We start from the raw sequence: 25,641 nt of genomic DNA on the forward strand, positions 1-25,641 counted from the left end.
ATCAAGGCTTACAAAAGAGTTATCTGTACATATCTGTAGTGTCTCATCAAGGGGAATATTGGTAAACAAACTTTTTATATCAAAACTGGCCATATAAACCGGATGGGAGTAGCATAACTTCCCAAGTTCTTGTGCAAAGGCTGTCGAATTGCGGACTGTATATTCATTACTAGTGAGACGGCTAAGTATAGGTACAAAGAATTTTGCAAGGTTGTAGTTAAATGTACCAATAGCTGAAAGAATCGGTCTGATAGGACAAGAAGGTTTATGTATTTTAGGTAGTCCATACAAAATACCAGGCACTGATCCTGATGCAAACAAGTAGTATCTGAAGTTATAGCCTTATCTTTTAAGGTCTTTAAAAGTCTGTTAAGTTTGTCTTCCAATTTCAGAATGTATGGAAATGGATCAATATCTAACTTAAGAAATTTAGAAGTATCAGATAAAATACTGTGAACCTTTTCAACGTATGTACTCTTATCCAAAACTACTACCCCTCTTCCCTTATCAGGTTTAGTAATAATGATGCTACTCTCCTGTTTCAGACTTTTTAATACATTGCATAGAGACATTGAAAAATTATTGACATTCTTAAATGAGTCATGAGCAATTTTGCATACCTTATCAGCAATTCCTTTAAAATTAACTACTTTATTTGAGGGACTGTATAGAGGCAACTTGGATATAGTATTAATAAGTTTCTCAAATGCCATAAAATGATTAACAAATTTGGGTTTAGCAACTGCAAGACCAAAATCCAAACCAAACATCAACGCATCCTCTTCAAGTTTGCTAAGCTTTCTAGTGGACAAATTCGTAATAACATCATTAGCATTTAGAGAAGAACATTTAAGGACTCCTAAACTGTGAAGTTTTTTACTGTGTGTTAATTTTGTCATCTTAAGTCTGTTGTTAGTGTTGCAATTAATTTTTGCAATGAGTAGCCTACTTTAAAATCTAGCCAAGATACTTTAGTTCTGAATTCCGTTAAACAATGAAAATAATCCTTTTTCAGACTACTTGCATGTTGAGTTTTATTCTTAATTTCAAAAGCCAGCAACTTAAAGAGGATGGATCTATGCAAACGACTGCCATGAAAATGCTTTAAGCTTGTCTTAAACTGTAAGAATTTGGGAAAAACTTCATATTCCTTACAAGTGGTTAAAAAGACCAAATGCTGAGCTGCCTTGTGTGATGTCCAGTGCAGACGTTCCAATCGACGATATATGGAGAGTACTGGTCGGCCATAACGAGTCTGTAGAATGTTAACAACTGAGGATCCAGTAGGGAACCTGATGGCATATATAAAACTGAAGACCAGGACAAGGAGACGATGAACTGGGGCCATGTTCACAATTTATTTCAGTGACGTTTCGAGGAAATCCAACCTCATCATCAGACAAACTAAAATACGTAAAATGAATTACAAAATGAAGTTATCATCAAAACCTCACTGAAATAAATTGTGAACATGGCCCCAGTTCATCGTCTCCTTGTCCTGGTCTTCAGTTTTTATATATATATATATATATATATATATATTATATATATATATATATATATATATATATATATATATATTGTTACGGAACAGAGAAAGATAATGTACACTTTAAGTGAAAATACTAAAAATCACTACTGTCCCGTAAAGTTCCATGTTCAAAACAAAAGAGTTAGGTAAAATTACAAGTTAAAGTTTAATGCTCAAACTAACAACAAAACATTCAGGACTCATAAGGATAATGTAATAGGAAAAACAGGTTAAATTTATGGTTAACTGCAATAGCCTCTATTAACACGAAGTTAGCAAGAGTAAATTTATCTAAGTCAGCCCTGTTAAAATGAGATACCAGATAATACTCAGTGAATGCAAGATATATTATTACAGATACAAAATATTATTAATAAGGGCTGACACCCAAAAGACATGAATCATAAAAACCTTACTAGGCCTAAGAATTAACACCTTACGCTACACAGTACAAGAAAAAATGCAATAACAGTTATACTCAAATTACACAGCTGCTAGATGGTTGAAGACTTCCTGAGCACTCACAATAATAACAACTGTACAGGGGAGGACAGAGATGTGAACAAAATGAGGAGTAGATCTAAGTGGCCATAATGCAGAGACTGAGCTCATTATACAGGGGCCGGCAGAGCTTGATACAACTTGTAAGAAGGACGCGCAAATGAAGCCAGAGGGGACAAAGAGTTGACAATCCTGCTCTGAACAACAGAAAGAACGACTTACTCTACTATAAGGGAGGAGGGGGGGAGTGAGGTAGAACACGCTCGTGATCAAACATCCAGCATACTGTACGTTAGAATTACACAAAGGATGATGAAATCATAGGCTATGTAACACCTCCCCACAAAGAAAAAGAAATTTACAAAGGAAATTTCTTATTACTCTAAAACAATCTGTCTAAGGTCTAGATAAGCAATCTGCAATAACATTTTCTTTCCCCTTGACATGTTGTATGTCTAATGAATACTCCTGAAGAAGTAGACTCCATCTTGTCAATCTCTGATTTTTATCTTTAAACTTACTAAGGAATTTCAGTGGGTTGTGATCGGTATAAATGACTATGGGGTCAAAGCCAGAACACAAATAAAATGAAAAATGCTGTAACCCCAAAATCAAGGCCAAAAGCTCTTTCTCAATAGTTGAGTAGTTCTTTTGAGGTGGAGTGAACTTCTTACTGTAATAAGATACAGGGTGTTCAATACCCTGATCATCCTCTTGCAGCAAAACAGCCCCAGCTCCTGTATAACTTGCATCAACAGCCATCTTAAAAGGCTTAGCAAAATTTGGAGTAGTGAGCACTGGCTGACTTAATAGGATAGCTTTAAGTTTGTTGAAAGAGGATTCACAGTTATCAGTCCAGACAAATTTAACTCCCTTTTTCAGTAGGTCTGTAAGTGGTGATACAAGAATTGAAAAGTTAAGAACAAATCTCCGGTAATAACCTACCATTCCCAAAAATCTTTGTAGCTCTTTCCTACTTTTAGGTCTGGGAAGATCACTTATAACCTGAACCTTAGCTGCTGCTGGTGCAACATGTCCATCACCAATTACGTACCCAAGGTACTGAACTTTAGCTTGACCAGACTCACACTTTGATAAATTAGCTACAAGATTAGCTTGAACCAAACGCTCAAGAAATTTACTGACATGGCATAGGTGATCTTTCCAGTTGTCACTGAAGATTAATACATCATCAATATAAACAACACACTCTGCCAAACCCTCTGTTACAACATTCATGAACTTCTGAAATGTGGCTGGTGCATTCTTCATACCATATGGCATTACAGAACATGCAAAAGTCTTTCCTAGTGTTACAAAACATGAGATCTCCCTAGCACGTTCAGTCACAGGTACTTGCCAGTATCCCTTTAACAAATCAAACTTACTTATGTACCTAGCCTTTCCGATCTTGTCTATGCAATCTTCCACGCGAGGGAGAGGGTAAGTGTCTGTTTTGGTTATCTGATTAACGCGTCTGTAGTCGATGCAAAGCCGCTGTGACCCACCTGGCTTAGGGACTAGAGTGACAGGAGAACTCCACTCGCTCTGACAGGGCTCAATCATCTTGTGGTCCAACAGGTAGCCAAGCTCCTTCTGGATGAGAGGAACTTTCACTGGGTTCACACGGTAAGGAGGCAGTTTAATTGGCTTTGCGTCTCCAACATCGACATCATGCATCAACACAGTGGTTCTTCCTGGAGTAGCACGGAACACTTGCGGGTACTCCTGCAGTAATGCCGAAATCTCCTGCCTTTCCTCGGGAGGTAGATGAGAAAGCTTAGTCTGGAGATCATTCATGATATCAGGATTCTTCCCCAAACTATCACTCAGGCTCATGCTGCATGGGAGAACTTCACTTGCAGACTCGGGTGGAACAGCTACAGTGTAGACTGGGTTATTTTCGTCCCGCCTGTGATATAACTTTAGCATGTTGATGTGACAAAGTTGCTTGTTCTTTCTATGATCTGGTGTGGCGATGACATAGTTGACATCACTGAATTTCTTCTCCACGAAATAAGGACCACTAAACTTGGCTTGAAGAGGTTGCCCATGCACTGGTAGCAGAATCAAAACCTGATCTCCTGGCTGAAAGTGGCGTAACCTGGACTTCTTATCATACCAAGTCTTCATCTTCTGAGCCGCTCCTAAACTCTCTCTCGCCAGCTGTAAAGCAGTGGACAGCCGTTCTTTGAACTTCATCACATACTCCAGCAGGTTGATGTCATCTTCCTCCGACAGCCAGCATTCCTTGAGTAGCTTAAGGGGTCCTCTTACTTCATGGCCAAACAGTAGTTCAAAAGGTGAGAAGCCCAGTGATTCATTTGGAGATTCTCTTGTGGCAAATACAACGAATGGAAGACCTTTATCCCAGTCTTTCTGATGTTCCAAACAGTATTTCTTGAGCATCGATTTGAGTGTTTGATGATACTCTCCAACGCCCCTTGGGTCTGGGGATGGTAAGCTGAAGACGTGATCTGGGTGATGCCCAACTCTTTCAGTGACTGCTTGAAAACATTTGACATGAAATTACTTCCCCAGTCTGACTGTACCTCCTTGGGCAGACCAAACTTTGTGAAGAACCCCAGCATTTCCTTAACCACGTTCTTTGCTGAGATATTTCTAACTGGAATGGCTTCAGGATAACAAGTAGCCATATCAATCAGGGTCAACACATAAGAAAATCCTGAAGAAGTCTTAGGAAGAGGGCCCACAATATCCACCAACACACGGGTGAATGGCGCCTCGAAAGGAGGAATGGGAACTAGAGGTGCAACCTTTTCGGTCTGATTACACTTCCCCACAACTTGACAGGTGTGACAAGACTTACAATACCAGGAAACATCCCTGAAGATACCTGGCCAGTAGAAGTGTTTCAAAATGCGTGCCATAGTCTTCCTCATTCCAAGGTGTCCTGCCAAACTGGAATCATGAGCCACTCTAATGATATCCTGCCTACAAACACGAGGGATGACAACTTGATGTACAACCTCCCACTCACAGTCGGCTGATGCTGTTGGGGGTCTCCACTTCCTCATAAGTACTCCTGACTTTATATAATAACAAGTAGAAGCATCAGCTGACTCTTCCTCACTGCAGGCAGAGTTAGCTAGACCTTTCAACTCAGGGTCAGCAACCTGCATCTCAACCAACTCTTGACGAGACAAATTACCAACACTACGGGGTACTGCCTCATCTGGTGAGTGGTCCAAATTAGCAAGAAAAGTGTCAGCTAGGATAACATCATCATCATCATTATCCTCTAAGTCACCAGTAACTTTAGACTTAGCCCTAGTGACAGCACATGCAGGGAACACATCAGGGACATAACAATCCTGGGCCGCAGCCACTGGCTCACTAGACAACTGAGGAGCTGGACACACTTGACCTCCACCAATATCATTTCCAAGTAAGAAAGTTACACCTGACATTGGGAGTGTCTCAACCAACCCAACCATAACGGAACCATTAACAAAACCAGACTCTAAATTCACTCTGCACAGAGGGACAGAGAAGTAATTATTCCCTACGCCTTGTAAGAATACAGTTTCATCAGAGGAATTAACATTAGAGCCTAGAACACTGGTCAGCATAAGGGATTGGCAAGCACCTGTATCACGATATATTTTAACTGATTTCCTGTCATTACTGTCCAGAGGACTGACAAAACCACCAGACAGGAAATTAGCACATGAACTCTTGAGAGTGTCACCCACGTTACTGCTCAAAAGAGGAGCTCCGTCATGAGAATTTAATTTACCCCTCAAAGCAGGTTCAGTTAACTCAGTTAAAGAATTCTGGGAACTCTCAAGGGTGGACACTAGACCAATTGACTGAATATTTAAAGACTCCTTTTTGTTCACATCACGCTGTCTCCTGAAACATTTTTCCGTAGTATGACCAAGCTTACTACAATAAGTACATTTACTTTTCTGAAATCTGGAGGTGGAGCTGGTATTTACTTCCTGAGAAACATCATCTTTATTTTCTTTTCTGTTACCTGTACTCTGAGTAGAGACAACGTACTTACTCACAGCTTTCCCTTTTTCTTTAGAATATCTCTTGTGAGTGAGAACATATTCATCAGCTAAAATTGCAGCATCAGACAAATTATCTATTCTTTTCTCATCAAGATATAGGCTTACATCTTTATAAATACACCTTTTGAAGTCCTCCAGCAAAATCATCTGCTTAAATTTACCAAAATCAGAATCCACATTCTTAGAATTTAACCACTGCTGCAACAGATCTTCTTTGATTTTTGCATACTCAACATGGGATTGCTTATCTTGCTTATAAGTTGTCCTAAATTTTACTCTATAGGCTTCAGGAACAAGCTCATGGGCCTTAAGAATCAAGCTCTTAACTACATCATAATTATCAGATTGATCCTGAGGCAAAGATGCATAAGTTACTTGAGCTTTACCGGTGAGAACAGTTTGAAGGAGTACTGGCCAATACTCTTTGGGCCAGTTAAAACCTGTAGCTACCCTCTCAAACAACTGAAAATACTTTGTTAAATCAGATTCATTAAAAGGAGGGACAAGTTTAACATTTTTAGCCACATCAAAATCATCAGAGCTAGATGATCCAGTTCCACCTTGTTTCATGCGATACTCATGGTCTGCCTGAATCCTAGCAAGTTCAACTTGTGCCTCAGCCTCCTTAGCTTTTGCCTGAAATTCAGCCTCCTTAGCACGAGCCTCCTGCAGGGCTAGCTGTAACTTAGCTAATTCAATCTGCGTTTGCTCATTTGGAGGAGTTACATTAAACAAGCTTCATTAATCATGTCAACAATTTGATCTTTAGAATGATGAGAGCGAACAGCAATTCCCAATTGTTGAGCAACAAGCTTAGTTCATTCTTTGTTCTGTTTTCTACATCACACACTGTTTGCACATTTGACAAAAAATCTTTGGCTTCATCAAGCGTAGTAATAGTAGACATCATGAATAAATCACAGTCGCAAAATATCAAGCAATATCCTTATGATAATATCCTGAATATCCTGATAAGAGGTCGCCAAATTTATGTTACGGAACAGAGAAAGATAATGTACACTTTAAGTGAGAATACTAAAAATCACTACTGTCCCGTAAAGTTCCAGGTTCAAAACAAAAGAGGTAAAATTACAAGTTAAAGTTTAATGCTCAAACTAACAACAAAACATTCAGGACTCATAAGGATAATGTAATAGCAAAAACAGGTTAAATATATGGTTAACTGCAATAGCCTCTATTAACACGAAGTTAGCAAGAGTAAATTTATCTAAGTCAGCCCTGTTAAAATGAGATACCAGATAATACTCAGTGAATGCAAGATATATTATTACAGATACAAAATATTATTAATAAGGGCTGACACCCAAAACACATGAATCACAAAAACCTTACTAGGCCTAAGAATTAACACTTTACGCTACACAGTACAAGAAAAAATGCAATAACAGTTATACTCAAATTACACAGCTGCTAGATGGTTGAAGACTTCCTGAGCACTCACAATAATAACAACTGTACAGGGGAGGACAGAGATGTGAACAAAATGAGGAGTAGATCTAAGTGGCCATAATGCAGAGACTGAGCTCATTATATAGGGGCCGGCAGAGCTTGATACAACTTGTAAGAAGGACGCGCAAATGAAGCCAGAGGGGACAAAGAGTTGACAATCCTGCTCTGAACAACAGAAAGAACGACTTACTCTACTATAAGGGAGGAGGGGGGGAGTGAGGTAGAACACGCTCGTGATCAAACATGCAGCATACTGTACGTTAGAATTACACAAAGGATGATGAAATCATAGGCTATGTAACAATATATATATATATATATATATATATATATATATATATATATATATATATATATATATATATATATGATGTGCTACCCAAAAGATCCAGTAATTTGAATAGAGGGAGCCAACCGTTTGCAGTTTTGCCTTTTGCTGCTAGGAGGAGTCAGCAGCACCTCGTGCTTCAGCGTGGCCCCTTCCGTGTCTGTGAGTGGACGTTCTGTTCAGCTACGCTTACTATTGTAATGTGGCGTGTAGGCGGTTTGGAAGTTTAACAATGGCGGACCAATGGCGCAGCAATATCAAGTTGATGTTGAACGTCTACTTCGATATCCAAGGGATTGTTCAGAAGGAATTCATCTCACACGGTCAGTCCATCAGTGGAAAGTTTTACAGAGAAGTTTTGTAGCATCTGAGGGAGAACATCCACCAGAAACGTCCAAAACAGTGGAAGAACATGGACTGGGTCCTGCATCATGACAACGCCCCAGCCCACACATCAATTGTTGTCCAGCAGTTCCTGGTTTCCACTAACACAGTAGTCATTCCCACCCACCCAATTCACCTGATCTTGCCCCCTGTGACGTTTTCCTGTTTCCTAACCTGAAATCACGACTGAAAGGACGTCAATTTGATTCGACTGAGGAGAGCCAGACATAATCGCAGGATACTCAAGACCATCATGCCTGAAGCCCTCCAGGGATGCATGGACTCATGGAAAAAACGCTGGGACCACTGCATACAGTATATGGCCAAGGGGACTACTTCGAAGGTAACAGTGAGAACTAGGAGGTAAGGTAACTTTTTTTCGTACAATATTCAAATTACTGGAACTTTTGGGTAGCACCTCGTGTGTGTGTGTGTGTGTGTGTGTATATATATATATATATATATATATATATATATATATATATATATATATATATATATATATATATATATATATATATATATATATATATATATATATATATATATATATATATATATATATATATATATATATATATATATATATATATATATATATATATATATATATATATATATATATACTTGATACACACACACACACACACACACACACACACACACATATATATATATATATATATATATATATATATATATATATATATATATATATATATATATATATATATATATATATACTTGATACACACACACACACACACACACACACACACACACACACATATATATATATATATATATATATATATATATATATATATATATATATATATCCATCCATCCATCCATCATCCAATCCTACGTTGCCCTATGAGAAGCATAGGAGCCCGGGGCGAGGCAACTTGGTCCTGACATTTAAGATGAGAGTGACCAGCCTCACTTATCCCTGAGTGGCATTACGTGAGCAAAAAACCCCAACCATCCCTTGGATATAAACCTGCACCTGCTCAATCTGATTGGGGCACTGTAATTACCCACTAAACCACCAGATGCCAAAATTTGGTTATATGGTTACCACCCAGCGTATCAATGGTTTCCTGGTGTACAGGAAACCATTTAGCTTGTCACTCAGTGTAGAGTCACTCACAGGCAGAAGGAAGGGGAAAGAATGAAGGAAAGAAAGGCAGAAGAGGGAGTGTATAGTCACCCGTAGGCAGAAGGACAAGGAAAGAATGAAGGAAAGAAAGACGGAAGAGAATGGAAGGAAAGAAGGATGGAGGAGACAAAAGGGCAAACACCCAAGAGGAGCACTACATCGAGTGAATGGATGGTGGGCACCCCCACCTACCACATTATATATATATATATATATATATATATATATATATATATATATATTGTCACTGGTGTAGTTACCCCAGTAGCGAATGGGTGAAATAGAAGATAAGGTGATAATGAAAGGAGAGAGAAGTGAGCCATTAACAACATAAGTCATTTTCTTATCAGTTTTGCTGCCTGTAAAGGTTAACCTTAGTCCCAAAGTTTATTTACCCAAGCCCTCAACTTTTGCCTTCTAAACTGATAACACACCAGATGTTTTTCTCACAAATTACGCAGATATTTCCTCTTGTCCTTGAACTGTGGGTGTGACATAATGTGGGAGAAGCAAAGTAGGGATGTTTGCCAATTAGAAGCCTAAATAGCACTTTCGTCACGTTCTTGATGGCACACAATTGGTTCTGTGTGGAGTGTATGAGGTCTTCATTGGTAACAGGTGCCTCTATTGTTTCTGTATGGACAGGGATTATTTTTAAGACAGCCTAGTGGTTAATTAGCTGAGAAAGGAGGAGTAAGTCTCCTTTATAAGCTCCAGGAAAATGTGAAGAGACACATTTTGTCTCTTTTTGTACACACATCCCTGTACACATTTTGTCATTTGTACACATTTACTGTCACTTTACACTTTTGTCACATCGTGTTCCACTTTTCCCCAACACTACTCAATACGTGACTTTGATTACAAAACACACTGTTTGTGCACCATTTCCCATTTTTGATTCACTCCTCCACTTACACTAGTGTGTGATTTATATCTGGATTTAACCTTCGAAGACTCCATGTTTCCTCAAGCTTTGTGAGTACTTAGCTTCCACTGAGTGTATTCTGGATAGGTAAGAAATAATTTGTTTTATATTTGTATCCTGAGGCCTATATGAATCCTCCCTTTTGTAAAACCCTGGTTTCTTCTTTGGTTGTGTATGTTATAGTGTACAGTAAAGTTAAGTTAGTTTTCTTGTAAACTTTATCTTATCCCTTTTGGTGCTTAATTAAGGGTTAAGAGTGCACCGTAATATACACCCCCATAACAATTTGGCGACCTCGCCAGGATAGCTCTGTGACGTAATATTGGTAACCTTGGCCACTTACACAGTGCTTACTCTTACCTACTTAACTGTAATTAGTAATCATGGCCCTAATGAGTGCTAGCGGTGTGAAAGCGTTTTTGGATTCTAAGCCTTCTCCAACCAGAGTGAAAACACTCACAAAACACGAGCTCATATTGCTTGCCCAGGCCTTACAGTTGAGAGTTCCTGCCTCAGTCACTAAGACTAAGTTACTTGAGTTAATATTGGACACCATGTTTGAGCAAAGTGAGTCCTATATAGCTAGTTCTGAGGCATTTGATACTGCACAAGGTGTTGACCCTGAGCCTTTGACATCGGAGATACCTGGCCCTAGTGATTTTTCTGCTCATGATACTGGTGACAAAGTGCAACTTGAGTTAGCCAGAATTATGTTGAGGGAAACTGAAGTGCAAGCCAAAATAATTTACCTAGAGCTTGTAGTTTATCTGCCAAGGAATCTTTTGATGTTGCTAGGAACATTAAGCTAGTACCTCCCTTTAATGAGCAAGATGTCACTAAGTGTTTTCATATGTCTGAAAAGGTGGAAGGTCGTCTCTAGTGGCCAAAAGACTCTTGGACAGTACTGCTGCAGAGTGTTTTGAAAGGAAAGGCTCAAGAGGCTTATATTTCTTTATCTGTTGATCAAAGTGCTAACTATGATTATTTAAAAGATGCCATTCTCAAAGCATATGAACTCATGCCAGAGGGTTATATTTAGATCCACCTTTAAACAGAAAGATCAGACTCATGTGGAATATGCTAGAGTACTCACAGACTTATTTTATCAATGGTTGCATTCTAAGAAAGTTGATGATTTCTGTAAACTTAAAGAATTAATGATCTCGGAGAACTTCACTGGTAAGATACTCGTAGATAGGGATATGGCTACGTACCTAGTGGAAAAAGATTTAGATACCCTAGCTGAGGCTGCTGTTGTAGCAGATAACTATAGTATAATTCATAAGCATGAACGTAAGCCTCAGTTAATTGTTAAGGGTAGGAGAGTGAACCAAACGAGGAAAAAGTCCTTCAGTAAAACTAATTTCTTTGGTAAACTCTTGGGGATCTTTTGACACCAACAGAGAGTAGCCACCCACAGATATTGTTAGCGGTAGTCAGACACAACCCCAGCAGGTGCATATTGTTGATAAGCCCAGAGTGGAGCCATCAGTGGTGGATAGACAGACTCCTGTAGAGCCATTGTTAGACACTAGTAAGACTGGAGCAGTGCAGCCGTCAGGTTCAGGTGAGAATGGTAATAAGACTCCATCAGAGTGTCCTCCCCCAAGCAGTACTCAAAGTGGCTCCTTCCCAGGTCAGTTATTTGATAACTTTATTTCTAAGGAATCAGTTTCTGTTGATGGAAAAGGTGGTAAGGAAGTCACTATACTTAGAGACACAGGAGCTTCACAGTCACTGATGTTGAAGGGAATTGTTGATGTAGCTGACCCTAATGAATGTCTCTTGCTACTGGGTATAGCTGAGTTTGTATCTGTTCCCCTAGTTGAGATGAAGCTTCAGTCAGAGTTAGTTACTGGTTCAGTGCGTGTGGGTGTTATGGACCAGCTTCCTGTACAAGGGGTCACTTTTCTTTTGGGTAATGACCTGGCGGGAGGACAGGTGAGTTCTGTTCCCTGCATGTCAAAAACTCCCCTGAGTGAGGATAGGACTAAAGAGCTGGAAGATACATGTCCTAAGTTGTTTCCCGCATGTGCTGTAACTAGACCTATGACGGCAAAAGTCAGCCATGAGAATGTTGACAGTAATGGCACTGGCAATGCCGATGATGATATTGGGCCTGGTGATACCTTTTTTGCCCAGTTAAATGACTCAGAGGTTGATGATTCTCCCCAGACTGATGCAAGTGCACAGTTGATATGCAAAGATCTGACCCAGAGATTGCCACTTTAATTGACTCAGCAGTCAGGGAAGATGAATGTGAGTCTGAACTGACAGAGTGTTATTATTTAAGGCCAAATAATGTGTCAATGAGAAGATGGAGACCTCCTTGTGTTGCTCATGATAACGAGTGGGAAACTGTACATCAGATGGTGGTTGCAAGACCCTATCAGCAAAATATTATGTCCATTGCTCATGACTCTTCTTTAGCTGGTCACTTAGGGGTGAGGAAGACTCTCTCCCACATCTGGCAGCATTTTTACTGGCCTGGAATCTGTCGAGATGTCTCCCGGTTCTGTAGGTCATGTCACACCTGTCAGCTAGTTGGTAAGAGCAATAAGCCCATCCCTGTGGCTCCTTTGATTCCTCTACCTGTGTTTGATGCCCCATTCACTAGAGTCCTTGTGGATATTGCTGGCCCTATGCCTAAGACCTCTTCAGGCCACCAGTACATCCTCACAATGTTAGACATGGCCACTAGATATCCTGAAGCCATTCCCTTGAGAAATATTTCAGCTAAATTGGTTGTAAAGGAGATGCTAACCTTCTTTACCCGTTTTGGTCTCCCTAAAGAAGTTCAGTCAGATCAAGGCAGTAATTTTAATTCCCAACTGTTCAGACAAACCCTTAAGGAGTTAGGAATCTCAGGTCACTTCCTCAGCATATCATCCTCAGAGTTAAGGTGCATTAGAGAGGTATCACCAAACTTTGAAGAGTATGCTCAGGAAACTATGTGTTGATGCAAAGGAATGGGACAAGTGTTTGCCTTTCCTACTTTTTGCAACCAGGGAGGCACCGAGTGATTCCTTGGGCTACTCCCCATTTCAGTTAACCTTTGGCCATGAAGTAAGAGGTCCCCTTAAACTCCTCAAAGAACAATGGGTCAAGGATGATGACCCAGTTAACTTGCTAGACTTGTGTCAAAATTTAAAGAAAGACTGGCCTATAGTATGGAAGTAGCCAGGGCACACTTGGAGTCCTCTCAGGAGAAGACGAAGAGGTGGTATGACCACTCTAAGAATGTTAGGCACAGAGAGTTTCACCCATGCTATCAAGTTCTTTTCTTGCTTCCCATTCACGGTCAGCCTCTGCAGGCAAGTTCGCAGGCCCTTATCTGGTGGAAAAGAGGGTAGGTGAAGTAAATTATGTCATTTTAACCCCAGACCAGAGGAAGGATCGAAGATTGTGCCATATAAATATGTTGAAGGAGCATCACAGGCAAGACGTAGACCCCCCTAGTGCTGCATGCATGGTGTCGGCTGTCGAGTTTGCGGACCCTCCTAGTGCTGCATGCGTGGTGTCGGCTGTCGAATTGGCGGAGGACGAGGGTTGCCCTTTGACTTTAGACCAGATGACCAGTTGGAGAGAAAACAAGGAAGCTTGGAATACACTGACTGATAAACTCTCCCACTTGACTGCGGAGCTGTGTGCTGAGCTTGTTGCCCTTCTCAGGAAGTTCCCTGATGTCTTTCAGGACACCCCAGGACGGACGGAAGTGGCACAGCACGATGTGGACGTTGGAGATGCCAGCCCTGTAAAGCAGTCTCCCTACCCGGCTAGTCCTCAGAAGCAGACCTTCATTCGAGAGGAGCTGAACTACATGTTGCAGCAGGGGTAATCGAGTCCTGTCAAAGTGAGTGGTGCTCCCTGGTCATAGTGGTTCCAAAACCCGATGTGTCACATGGCTTTTGTATTGATTACCGTAAAGTCAACTCCCTTACCAAGACTGATACTTGCCCACTTCCTAGAGTAGACGATTGTGTGGAAGCGATAGGCAGTGCTAAGTTTATCACAAAATTAGATTTAATGAAGGGATATTGGCAAGTCCCACTCACAGAAAGGTCCCAAGAAATTTTCTGTTTTGTGGTTGGTGGCAGGACTTATAAATGTAAGGTCATGCCCTATGGTTTGAAGAATGCTCCTGCCACCTTCCAAAGGCTGATGAATGATCTCACGAAGGATGTTGTGAACTCTATTACTTACATTGACGATGTTGTTATTTTTAGCAACACCTGGGAACAATACTTGAGCCAACTAGATATCTTGCTTCAGAGACTGTCCTCTGCTAATTTAGCGCTTAATTTAGCTAAATGTGAATTTGTGAGGGCTCGAGTGCAGTACCTAGGTTATGTGGTCGGTTTAGGGCAAGTGAGTCCACCTGATGATAAAGTTCAGGCCATAGTCAATTTCCCCCAACCCAAAAATAAGAAAGAGTTGCAACGATTCTTGGGTATGGTAGGGTAGGGTAGACGTTTTGTCTTGAACTTCTATGATCTTGTAGCTCCCCTCACTGATTTGTTAAGAAAAGGAGTCAAGTATGAATGGAAGCCAGAATATGAGGAAGCCTATTCTAAAGTCAAAGCCATCCTGTCAAGTCACCCAGTGCTTCAAGCTCCCATTTTTGATAAACCCTTTAAATTAGCTGCTGATGTCAGTGGCCTAGAGGCCGGTGCCGTTTTGCTTCTGGATAATGATGAAGGGTTTGAGATGCCTGTGTGCTATTTTAGCAAAAAGATCAATAAGGCCCAGAGAAACTATTCAACTATTGAGAAAGAACTCCTTGCACTCATACTTGCCCTTCAACACTTCTCTGTATATGTTGGTCCGGGGTCAGGTGATGTAGTTTACACTGATCACCACCCTCTGAAATTTTTGTCCCAATTTAAAGACAAAAATCTTAGATTGACCCGCTGGGCCCTATTTTTGCAAGCATACTCCCTTGATGTAAGACATGTAAAAGGTGTTAGTAATGTTTTAGCGGATTACCTGTCCAGAACTTGATTGTACAGTATCCAGAAATATACCCTTGGGAAATTTCTTCTCTCAGGAAGGGAGGTGTCACTGACGTAGTTACCCCAGTAGCGAATGGGTGAAATAGAAGATAAGGTGATAATGAAAGGAGAGAGAAGTGAGCCATTAAGAACATAAATCTTTTTCTTATCAGTTTTGCTGCCTGTAAAGGGTAACTCTAGTCCCAAAGTTTATTTACCAAAGCAGTCAACTTTTGCCTTCTCAACTGATAACACACCAGATGTTTTTCTCACAAATTACGCAGAAAGTTCCTCTTGTCCTTGAACTGTGGGTGTGACATAATGTGGGAGAAGCAAAGTAGCACTTTCGTCACGTTCTTGATGGCACACAATTGGTTCTGTGTGGAGTGTATGAGGCCTTCATTGGTAACAGGTGCCTCTATTGTTTCTGTATGGACAGAGATTATTTTTAAGACAGCCTAGTGGTTAATTGGCTGAGAAAGGCGGAGTAAGTCTCCTTTATAAGCGCCAGGAAAATGTGAAAAGACACATTTTGTCTCTTTTTGTACACATCCCTGTACACATTTTGTCATTTGTACACATTTGTACACATTTACTGTCACGTTACACTTTTGCCACATTGTGTTGCACTTTTCCCCAACATTACTCAATACGTGACTTTGATTACAAAACACACTGTTTGTGCACCATTTCCCATTTTTGATTCACTCCCCCATTTACACTAGTGTGTGATTTATATCTGGATTTAACCTTCGAAGTCTCCACGTTTCCTCAAGCTTTGTGAGTACTTAGCTTCCACTGAGTGTATTCTGGTGAGGTAAGAAATAACTTGTTTTATATTTTATCCTGAGGCCTATATGAATCCTCCCTTTTGTAAAACGAACCCTGGTTTCTTCTTTGGTTGTGTATGTTATAGTGCACAGTAAAGTTAAGTTAGTTTTTTTTGCAAACTTTATCTTATCCCTGTTGGTGCTTAATTAAGGGTTAAGAGTGCACCGTAATATGCACCCCCATAACAATATATATATATATATATATATATATATATATATATATATATATATATATATATATATATATATATATATATATATATATATATATATATATATATATATATATATATATATATATATATATACTTATATTTATTTATTCATGTATTTTTCATTTACTTTTTTTATTACATGATTCATTTTTAAGAAATGATCTAAAAAACTCAAAGCCAATAAACCTAACAGATAGATCACTAACTATAATAAAGCCTAAAGATATAAATAGCTAAACCTACACTAATGGGAAAAAGACCTCGACCAAGAGACCACCACCGACTGCAGATATATTATATATGCTTTTCTACATCATATACCTGCACTCATCACCTGCTGACTGTCAGTCGAGGCACAAACTAATGTAAGGGACTTCAGTATATGAAAGAGAACCAGAGGGGTTAGAAACTATTCCAAATACGTCAGCTGTCGATCCTAATTAGGATAACTTATAGAAAATGATATGAATCATTTACATATGTACAAAAAGTGAAGTACTTCACCCAACTGAACTCCATCGACTGAAAATGTCCAATACATTTCTATATTGCACACTTCCACCCATCAACTGGTGTTTGTCAGGGGAGGAACGTGGTTTAATGTAGGAGACATCAATATCAGAAATAGTTAAGTAGGAAGCAGAAACTATTTGAAAAACGTCAACTGTCAACCCTAAAAATACAATCTATACATATTTTGCAGCTGAGGGGAGCGTCACTTGGACGTGGTGATGGACTTCTCACTGCAGACGACTCTGAAGATAGCAGCAAACTCATGTCCATTGGAGACTCCACTGTGGCTGATGTGCTGGGCTGTGGCTGGTAGGTGGAATGCATGTCTTGGTGAGGCAGTGGTTTGAAGCCAGGGCTGTGCATAGCGGGGGTCATAGGACTGAAGAAGGTGTCAATGGCTGATTGATGTAAGGAATGGTGATTCTGGTGATTGATGATGCGCTGCCTAAAAGCGTGCACTTCCTCCACAAGTCCCAGGGGCCCCATCTCCCGATCGCAGTCTGGATGTTCAAGGTAGTCTAGAACGAACTCTACATGCTCCCAGAGTGCGTTAAGCTTGAGGATGGCTGGAGCAGTGGTGCGCTGAAAGCGGTCTGCATCATCCTCACTGTCCTCATCGGAATCTTCCAGCTGGGTACTTGTACCCGCAACTGAAGATACGATCTCAATATCAGACAAGATCTGATAACCCTTGTCATCATCCAACCACTCACGCACTACGTCCACGTCCACCTCATCACCAACCACACGAAGATGAGCATGGAAGTCATCAGCATCAAAACCTAGAATGCCATCCACCGCATCAGCTCCCAGAAGCAGATGAAACCAACCACTTTCCAGAGTCCTTGCACTGGAGCAGTTGTAGATGACTGACTTGAGGTTGTAGCGGCGAAAGTTTTCCAGTCCGCTGGTCTCATGTGTCCCGTCCCTCCCTGTGCTCATCCTCGTCCTCGAGAACAACCATCACTGGCCCAGTAACTTCTGAGAGTACAAATTCTTTGTAGCCACGATCACTCCTTGGTCCATTGGTTGGATGAGAGCATTAACATAAGTGGCAAAAACAAGCACCTAATGCGGCCAATCTCAGCCACCAACTCCTTGTCTGACAGATGTGTAGGTGCATTGTCCAGAAGAAGGAGAGGCTTTACCTGGTTGCATGGGATTCCTAGTGTGTTCGTCTGATAATGTATGACCTTCTTGATGAAGTGCTGGTAAAGGTAAAACAAGTCATTGAAGATCTTGGCTTTGAACCAAGTCATCACAGAATGGTACCAAATGACAAGCAGGACATCCATCAACTCTCGAAGGCACTGAGGCTGCTTTGCATGGCTAACAATAATGGGCTTGAGCTGGTGCATGCCGTTAGCAAGGACAGAAAACAAAGCAGAAATCCGCTGCTTGGAGAGCTTGGGTCCAGTTATATGCTTCTGCGCCTCCTCTGCTAGGGTGTTCATAGGCAGCGAACGATAGAATAGACAAGTTTCATCAGTGGTGTAGACTTGACTGAGAATGGGGCCCTCCCTGTCAATTAAGCCCTTCACCTTCTGCCAAAATTCTTCAACTCCATCCTCGTTGGCATCCAAAGCTTTGCCATGGGCCTTACGGTTGGTAAGTCCATATCGTAACTTGAAAGTGAAGAGCCACCCTTGGATGCCTTGAAGTCTGGGGGTGTTGTGTAACCTTGCGATCTTCTCAGCAGCAGCCTTCAACTCTGTACCATGCACCAGCACACCTGCAGCATGTTGTTGGCGATACCAAATCAACGTGGAGTGATCGACTTATGCAAGCCTGGGAGGGTACATAATCTTCCTCTGCACATTGTGTTTGGTCTTTGATGCGAAGTCTGCCGTGTACTGAGTGAGTTTGTCCTGGGATTGCTTGATATCGAAAAAGGTAGAGCGGGCCTGGTTAAATTCTCGGAGGATGCAGGAAGTTGACCATCCCTCATCCACCTTTTCCAGTATCTCCCTCTTCTTCTCCTGATTCAGACCCACTCGTTTCCTCTTGTCGGGCAGTGGGGCCATCGCCACACACACGAGTAGGAGGCAACAGAGGAACATCAGGGCCTGCAGCAGGTAGGGCACCACCACAAAAGCAAGCACATGGGCAGCCATAGCATCAAGTGTGCAGTCACGATGGTAGGTGAAAAATGGGGAGGATGCAGGGTCACTCTAGCGGTGCACCAAAACACAGCTGTTCATCACTGCACGGCAAATTCAAAGTAGGGTTGAAAACATGTCTCGTTTTCTTCATTTTTATGGTTTTTGGCCATTTTTGGTGTCCGAGGACCTGAGCCCAAAATGTCCAGGATTTGGGGTGTCCGAGACTTGGGTGTCCGGGTCTTACAGGGATTACTGTATATAGACAAGTATACTGTATATATAAGAAAAAGTTTTAGTACAGGGCTTTACTGCATGGTCGGAGGAATGCTGGCATGATTTCGTTGCTCTCTTATATATATATATATATATATATATATATATATATATATATATAATAGATAGAGAGATAAGAAGAAAATATTTTAGCTACAGGGCTCTACTGCACGGTCGGGGGAAGTGCAGATATGATTTCATTGCTCTCTCTTCTAGCTTTGTAGGGCTGTCCCACAGGCATTAGTTTTTTTTTTTTTTTTTTTTTTTCACCCTTCTGATGATGTAAGGATAAGCTAGTTCCCATTTTCCTCTCCTCTCTCAGAACTTGGTACAGTCGGTGGCGGTGGCTCAGTTGGTAGAGAGGTGGCCTGCAGTCCTACTGGACCCAGGTTCAAATCCCCTCTGGGGCAGGGAACAGTTTAAAGATTTGAATTTCATAATAAGGCTATTGATCTACCAGAAGACCCGTCAACATGTCATAAAAATACCCCGACTAATACCAATACACCAGCCCTGAATAAGACAGCACTAGCTTGTATTCAATATGGACGGTGGGTGCTAGCATCGAACTGGTGACATGTAGAGGTGTATGGTACTGGGCCTTGGGAGCAGGCTGTGTAGCCTAAGCCCAGAGTTGGACACATTAAAAAAATATATATATATAAATATATATATATATATATATATATATATATATATATATATATATATATAAATATATATACTGTACACATCCTGAGATTGTCTTTGCTTACTTGTCTCTGGAGGATCCCCCCCACTTACAGCTCTGGGGTGTGAATTAACACAGACGCAGCCTCCCGAGAGTAGATTGAGAGGGAACTCTCACTTATCTTTAATAACAGAACAGAGGAAGGAAAAAGAAATGAAAAGAAAAATACTCCATACACCTGATTACTGGCATCCTCTAATCATATAATATCTGTAACTGTTGGACTTGAACAGCTGCAGGCTGAAGTTTGGGGGGAAACACCCCTGGGGAAGGGATTTCGAGAGAGATGCAGTCCGGGGAATAAAGGAATTCTGATTAGTAGAAGTTCTGCAGTATGACTGTGTGACATTCCAGTCATGAGAGCCATGTGTTTTGCCCAGGGTATATTGTCCGTTGCTCTTTTTTTTTCCTTCCCACTTACCCCATCAGGGGGAAATGAGTACTATGGCAGATGCCCCTGCTGCCTTCCCCCCCCCTCTCCAGGGGGGGATGTGTCCTGACTAACCCAAGACTGCCATACGGACTGACTGCCCCAGACTGAATGACCCGGACTTGTACATCCTTCAACATCCTTCAGAATAACGCGATCTATGTCATTCTTCATGCTCAGATAAGACTGGTTATTATGTATCAAAGCCACTTGACTCAGCAATTCGTCATCATGTGAGTGACTCAGATCACCCTACAAATAAAGAGAGCGTCACAGTTTTAGTGGCAGTCTGAGTCTTGCTTGAATTGTGACAGGGGTGGTTGTCTGTGGGTTGCTACTGTGTGGTCTGAGAAACCAATGAGTGGAGTATTGGGAGTTCTGTCACAGACAAAACCAGCCTTCAAAGTAACAACAACGTCCTCCACCACTGATTGAACTGAGCAGCTGGAGTGGCTCTTCCCTCCATAGCAGCCAAAGTTGTGGGGCATGTAAAGTGGTATAATGTCAGGAGGGGCTACGGCTTCCTGACACACCGGGACACGGGGGAGGATGTGTTCCTCCATCACTCCTCCATCGTGGCTCACAACCCTACCCACCCAGTGCCTTCTTTTGCTGCTGGCGAAGTGGTGGAGTTTGTTGTAGAAGAGGATGCCAAGGGTCCTGCAGCTGCCTCTGTCACTGGTCCTGCAGGTCAGGCAATGTGGGGCTCTCCCCACTCCCTTCCCTGTAATCGGCTTTGGCATCAGCCTTCACTTCCTGCTCCTGCCTCCTCTGCCTCTACCATCATCGCCATGTGTGTGGAGGTTGCCAAGGCCTTCTCGGGGGGAGATTTGGCGGTTTTTGCCCAACGCCTGCCCGTCATCGTCCAGGCCAATGGGCTCCCTGCCATCTCCATTTCCGATTCTTTTTCCTCCACACCTGTGATGCAGAGGACATCTGGGAGGAGGGCTTCTCGGCATAGTTCTGGGGCATCTGTGACCCCATTTCTTTGGTTCCTAGGGTGCTGCAGCTGCAGTCATCTACTCCCCTGACAAGGATCCAGCAGCTGGGGCATGCTGTCTCCCATCGGTCTGCCTCTCAGCTCCTCCCTGTGGTGCCCATGGAGATGGAGGATGTTGCTCCCCCCTCCCCACCTGCAGTTGCTGCTCCAGATGACCCTGCGACTTCAGTGGCATCTTCTGTGACCCCTCCTCCACCAGAGAACAGACATCGGCGAGTTTAACCCCTAGGCACCAGGCATGGGTAAACCTATCCACATCCCAGAACCAAGTTATTTTCAGGGCAATTGATTTTCCCCCCAATATTTTTTTTTAAATTACAAATCAATCACAAATGGTAAAAAACACATAAAAAGTGCATACTTACTCTCTGTTGGTGATTTTGAGGTGGTGGTGTGGTGTGAGAGAGCAGGTGCGTAGTGGCTGGGCTGAGCGTGTTCAAGGTCGCAGTGGTGTGTTGGCGGTGGTGATGGAGGGAGGAGGGATGATATCTTGTCCCAAAATAAGTGTTGAGTGTGTCTTTGTTTCTCTCACTAATTCACAATGCCGTATGAACAAAATATTATAACAAAAAGAGCAAAAAAAAAACAAAAGAAAGTAACTAATAAAGATCCGCTTATATTATATGTTTTCCATGATATTTATTTTCTAACAAACTTATGTCTATTTAGGTATTCACAATTATGTATGCACTATTTACACATTACTTCACTGTTTCTAGTACTTCTTGACAGTGTGATGCTCCCTAAAAGCTGGCTATGGTCAGTACAAATGTACTCAAGCACCCATACACTCTCCCTCACATCCCTCATGGCCCCCTATTAGCCCTCCTCACCACCCAACCCCACCCCACCCCTCCCGATCCCTACCCCTACCCCGAACCAGTATCAGGTGGTTCCAAGGCCACAGTCTTCCTACGCCGGCCTCCCACCACCCTCCACCACAGCCCTCCTTACTGCTGGGCTGCCCTCCCCGCCTCCTTCACCCCCACCCGCACCCCCTCCCCTGGCCAGCCAGAGTGACCCCGCACACCAGCCATGCCCGGGACAATATTCTTGAGTCCATATGGCACACTACAAATTTGAAACATGCCTGTGAAAAATTAATTTGTCATATGATGTGGACAGCAGGCCTCTACCAACACGTCATATGATGAGAACAAGCGCCTAGGGGTTAACTCGCCATCTGCTGGCAGCCTCTGGACCTTCATGGAGCCGTGTTGCTGGCCAGTTTTTTACCTTTTTTTTTTTTTTTTTTTGCTAGATAAGTTAGAAATAATGAGAAAACATGGAGAACAACCATAAAAGTACTCACAGCAGCCATTTAGGTCGATATTGAGGTAAATTCTCCCTGAGCAGGCGGCTGAAAATTTTGGAGTAACGCCCATGGACTTCACTGCCCACCACTGCCACAGAGTGAGAGGAGTCAGAAGCTCTGCATTTTCCTCATCAGTAATTAAGTTATTCGAGCCAAGGACACTCTTGTTGGGTATATGGATGATACAGGAAGTGTCCCCAAGCATAGTTATGTACTTTGGCGCATTATGACAAGCAGATGAGTGAGTTGCATTGCCCATAAAATGCTCATAATAGTTTATTCTACGTTTCTGAGGTAGAAAGTCTGTGCCCGCATGTATTATACTGTACAGAATATTTGTTTTCCACATAACTTATAATTCTATGCACTCTTAGTGTTTCTCCTCGCACACTCAACACACTAATGTTCTCTTTTCTCTCAAGGCAAAAGTCTCGTGCCCATGTCATTTCACTTAGTATATTTTCTCTCCCACACACATATATACATACGTAACTTATTTTACTTAACTTACTATTATAATATCACTAACACTAGTTTCTTATATTACATTTACGAGATAATTATCATTACATATTATTTACAAATATATACATTTCACTTGCGTCTTTTTTTGCACTCTTCTTTCATTCAGTTAGTAGCGGAGGAGGGTGTGGTATTCCTCAAAACAGGGAAAATGCACAGACCCATGTCACACTGAACACTCTGGTAGCGTGAGTCCTTCCGCTGTGTATGGAGCCTCAAGGTGATATGTTGGCACAAATGACAGTGCCATTGCACATTCCTGCACATCTCTGTGGCAGGGACTATGCTGGGGAAGTGACGGCCTGTGATTCACAGGGGGGTGTCACTGCTGTGGGGTTGATGAGAGGCTACACGATCATGCCCATGGGTGCTGATGAGCTCCCCGCAAATTTCTCTAATGAATGCCTCAAAGGTTTCGCTGGTTCCCGTTGTACTGGAGTGCAGGATGTGGGCATTCAGGACCATGATATCAAGAATATGAAAGAACAATTTGTACCATTTCATCGTGGACCTGGCACAGTCAGCACTGGATATCATGATGTCTGACTGGTTGACTAGCCCTATACTGACTTTGTATTCTAGGACGGTTTCAGACTTCCACACTGGCACACGATTCTCACTCTGATATTTAAGTGACCTGGTGTGGCGCATCAGAGGGCGGTGCACTGCAAAAAGAAAGCAGCCTTTTCAGTTGTGGTGCCAGGCTATGGCAAGGATGTTATTGGCCTTATAAAACACCACCTCCTTTGTCAGCTTCCGGCCCACATAAGCCACCTGTTTTTCTTGACGGTACCACACACTCCCGTCTCCTGCAGGTGCAGGAACCGAGCAAGAAGGGGTCTAGTGTACCAGTTATCCAGGTATAGTACGTGCCCACGATGAAGATAATTCTCCATCATTGTCTTCACCATGGCCCCTGAGTGTCCATGAGTACTGTCCTCCACGATCTCCATTTGTTAACTGGTGTACAGGACTATTTCCTGCACATACCCAGTCTTGCTGTCACACATAACGAAGATTTTGGAGCCAAAACTGTGCCCCTTGCTGGGGATGTGCTACCTGAAGGAAATATTTCCTTTCCACAAGAAGAGATTCTCCTCTATGACCAGGTCTCGTTGTGGATAGAAAGAGACAGAAATCCTCTCCTTCAGGTGATCGAAAACCAACTGAATCCTTCACATCTTGTCCAAGTCGTTGATGTTCACAAGGTCAAGAGCATCAGAGAAATGCAGGCGGCTCAGGATATTCTGGAACATGTCCATGCCCATAACTCTCCCGAAGAAGGGCGTTGCCATCATGGGGTCAACAGTCCAATGGGATGGCAGTCTGCTCTTCTTGATTAGCCCCATCAGGAGAACCAGGGCCAGGAATAGGTACATCTCATCCAAAGAGACGTTGGCATTGAAGTGTCGGCTGTGGAGTGTTTGTGTTGCTCCCCTATGGCAGAAGAGGCATAGGCATTGTCAAGAGAACTATTTTCAAGACAGATTCCCTGGAGAAGAAACTCTTAAATAAATCAATCATCCTCGGGACTGGAGTAAGGTCAGGGACAGTACAGCCAACCCTATCCCTGGCAGTGAAGGGATGAATGATGGGGGAAAAATCACTCCCAGGTCATGTCATCACCTCCTTCCATGCCTCCTTCATCACTACTTGGGGCACATCATACCGTCACCATCATCAGGATGGGGAGGAAGTTGGGGAGGAAGTTCAGGAGGAAATTGATGGGGAGGAAGTTAGGGAGGAATTGGAGAATAGGCTGGGGAGGAGGCCTTGCAGTCACACTGCTTCCACGACCTCTGCTTTTCTTCCTTCTTTCCCCACCATATGAGGCTTTGGGGAGGAAGGCCGGGAAGGCAGAGGTGAGGCAGAGCTATGAAGCAGAGGCGAGACAGCACGTTTGGGCTGGGGCTATGGTGTGCGGTGTGGTGACCAGGCTCTTGAGTATGGCTCTGGCACTGTCCACGGATGTAGGCACCACCGTACAGGTACTGCTTCGGCACTTGGTGGGTTAAAGCTTTCAAGTTCGGCCCAATAACTATCTTGAGATGACTTTGCCTCCCTTCCCCAGCTGGGCCTCAAGACCTTTGAGGACCAGCTGCACCATTATAAGAGTGCCAGAGGAGGCTGGCAAGTTTGAGTATGCCAGGGAGTCATCAGGTGGGCATTGCTCTTCTTCAACGAGCTGCGCCGGGGGTTCCTCCAGACTGTAATTGGCCCTGAGGAGTATCGTATCCTCTCTTACACCCTCGAGGTCGTGCAGTCCCATCCGTCCACTGGCCCTGACTTAGACTCAGAATCCAGTGATTTCACAGTATAGCCTTCTGCCAGCAGTCTTCCTTCCACTGCCTCCTTGTCCTACTGCTCCTATTT

This window comes from Coenobita brevimanus, chromosome 8 (assembly GCF_032717465.1).
Source record: "Coenobita brevimanus isolate Jiangsu-jjx chromosome 8, ASM3271746v2, whole genome shotgun sequence".
In the NCBI taxonomy this organism is placed as follows: domain Eukaryota; kingdom Metazoa; phylum Arthropoda; class Malacostraca; order Decapoda; family Coenobitidae; genus Coenobita; species Coenobita brevimanus.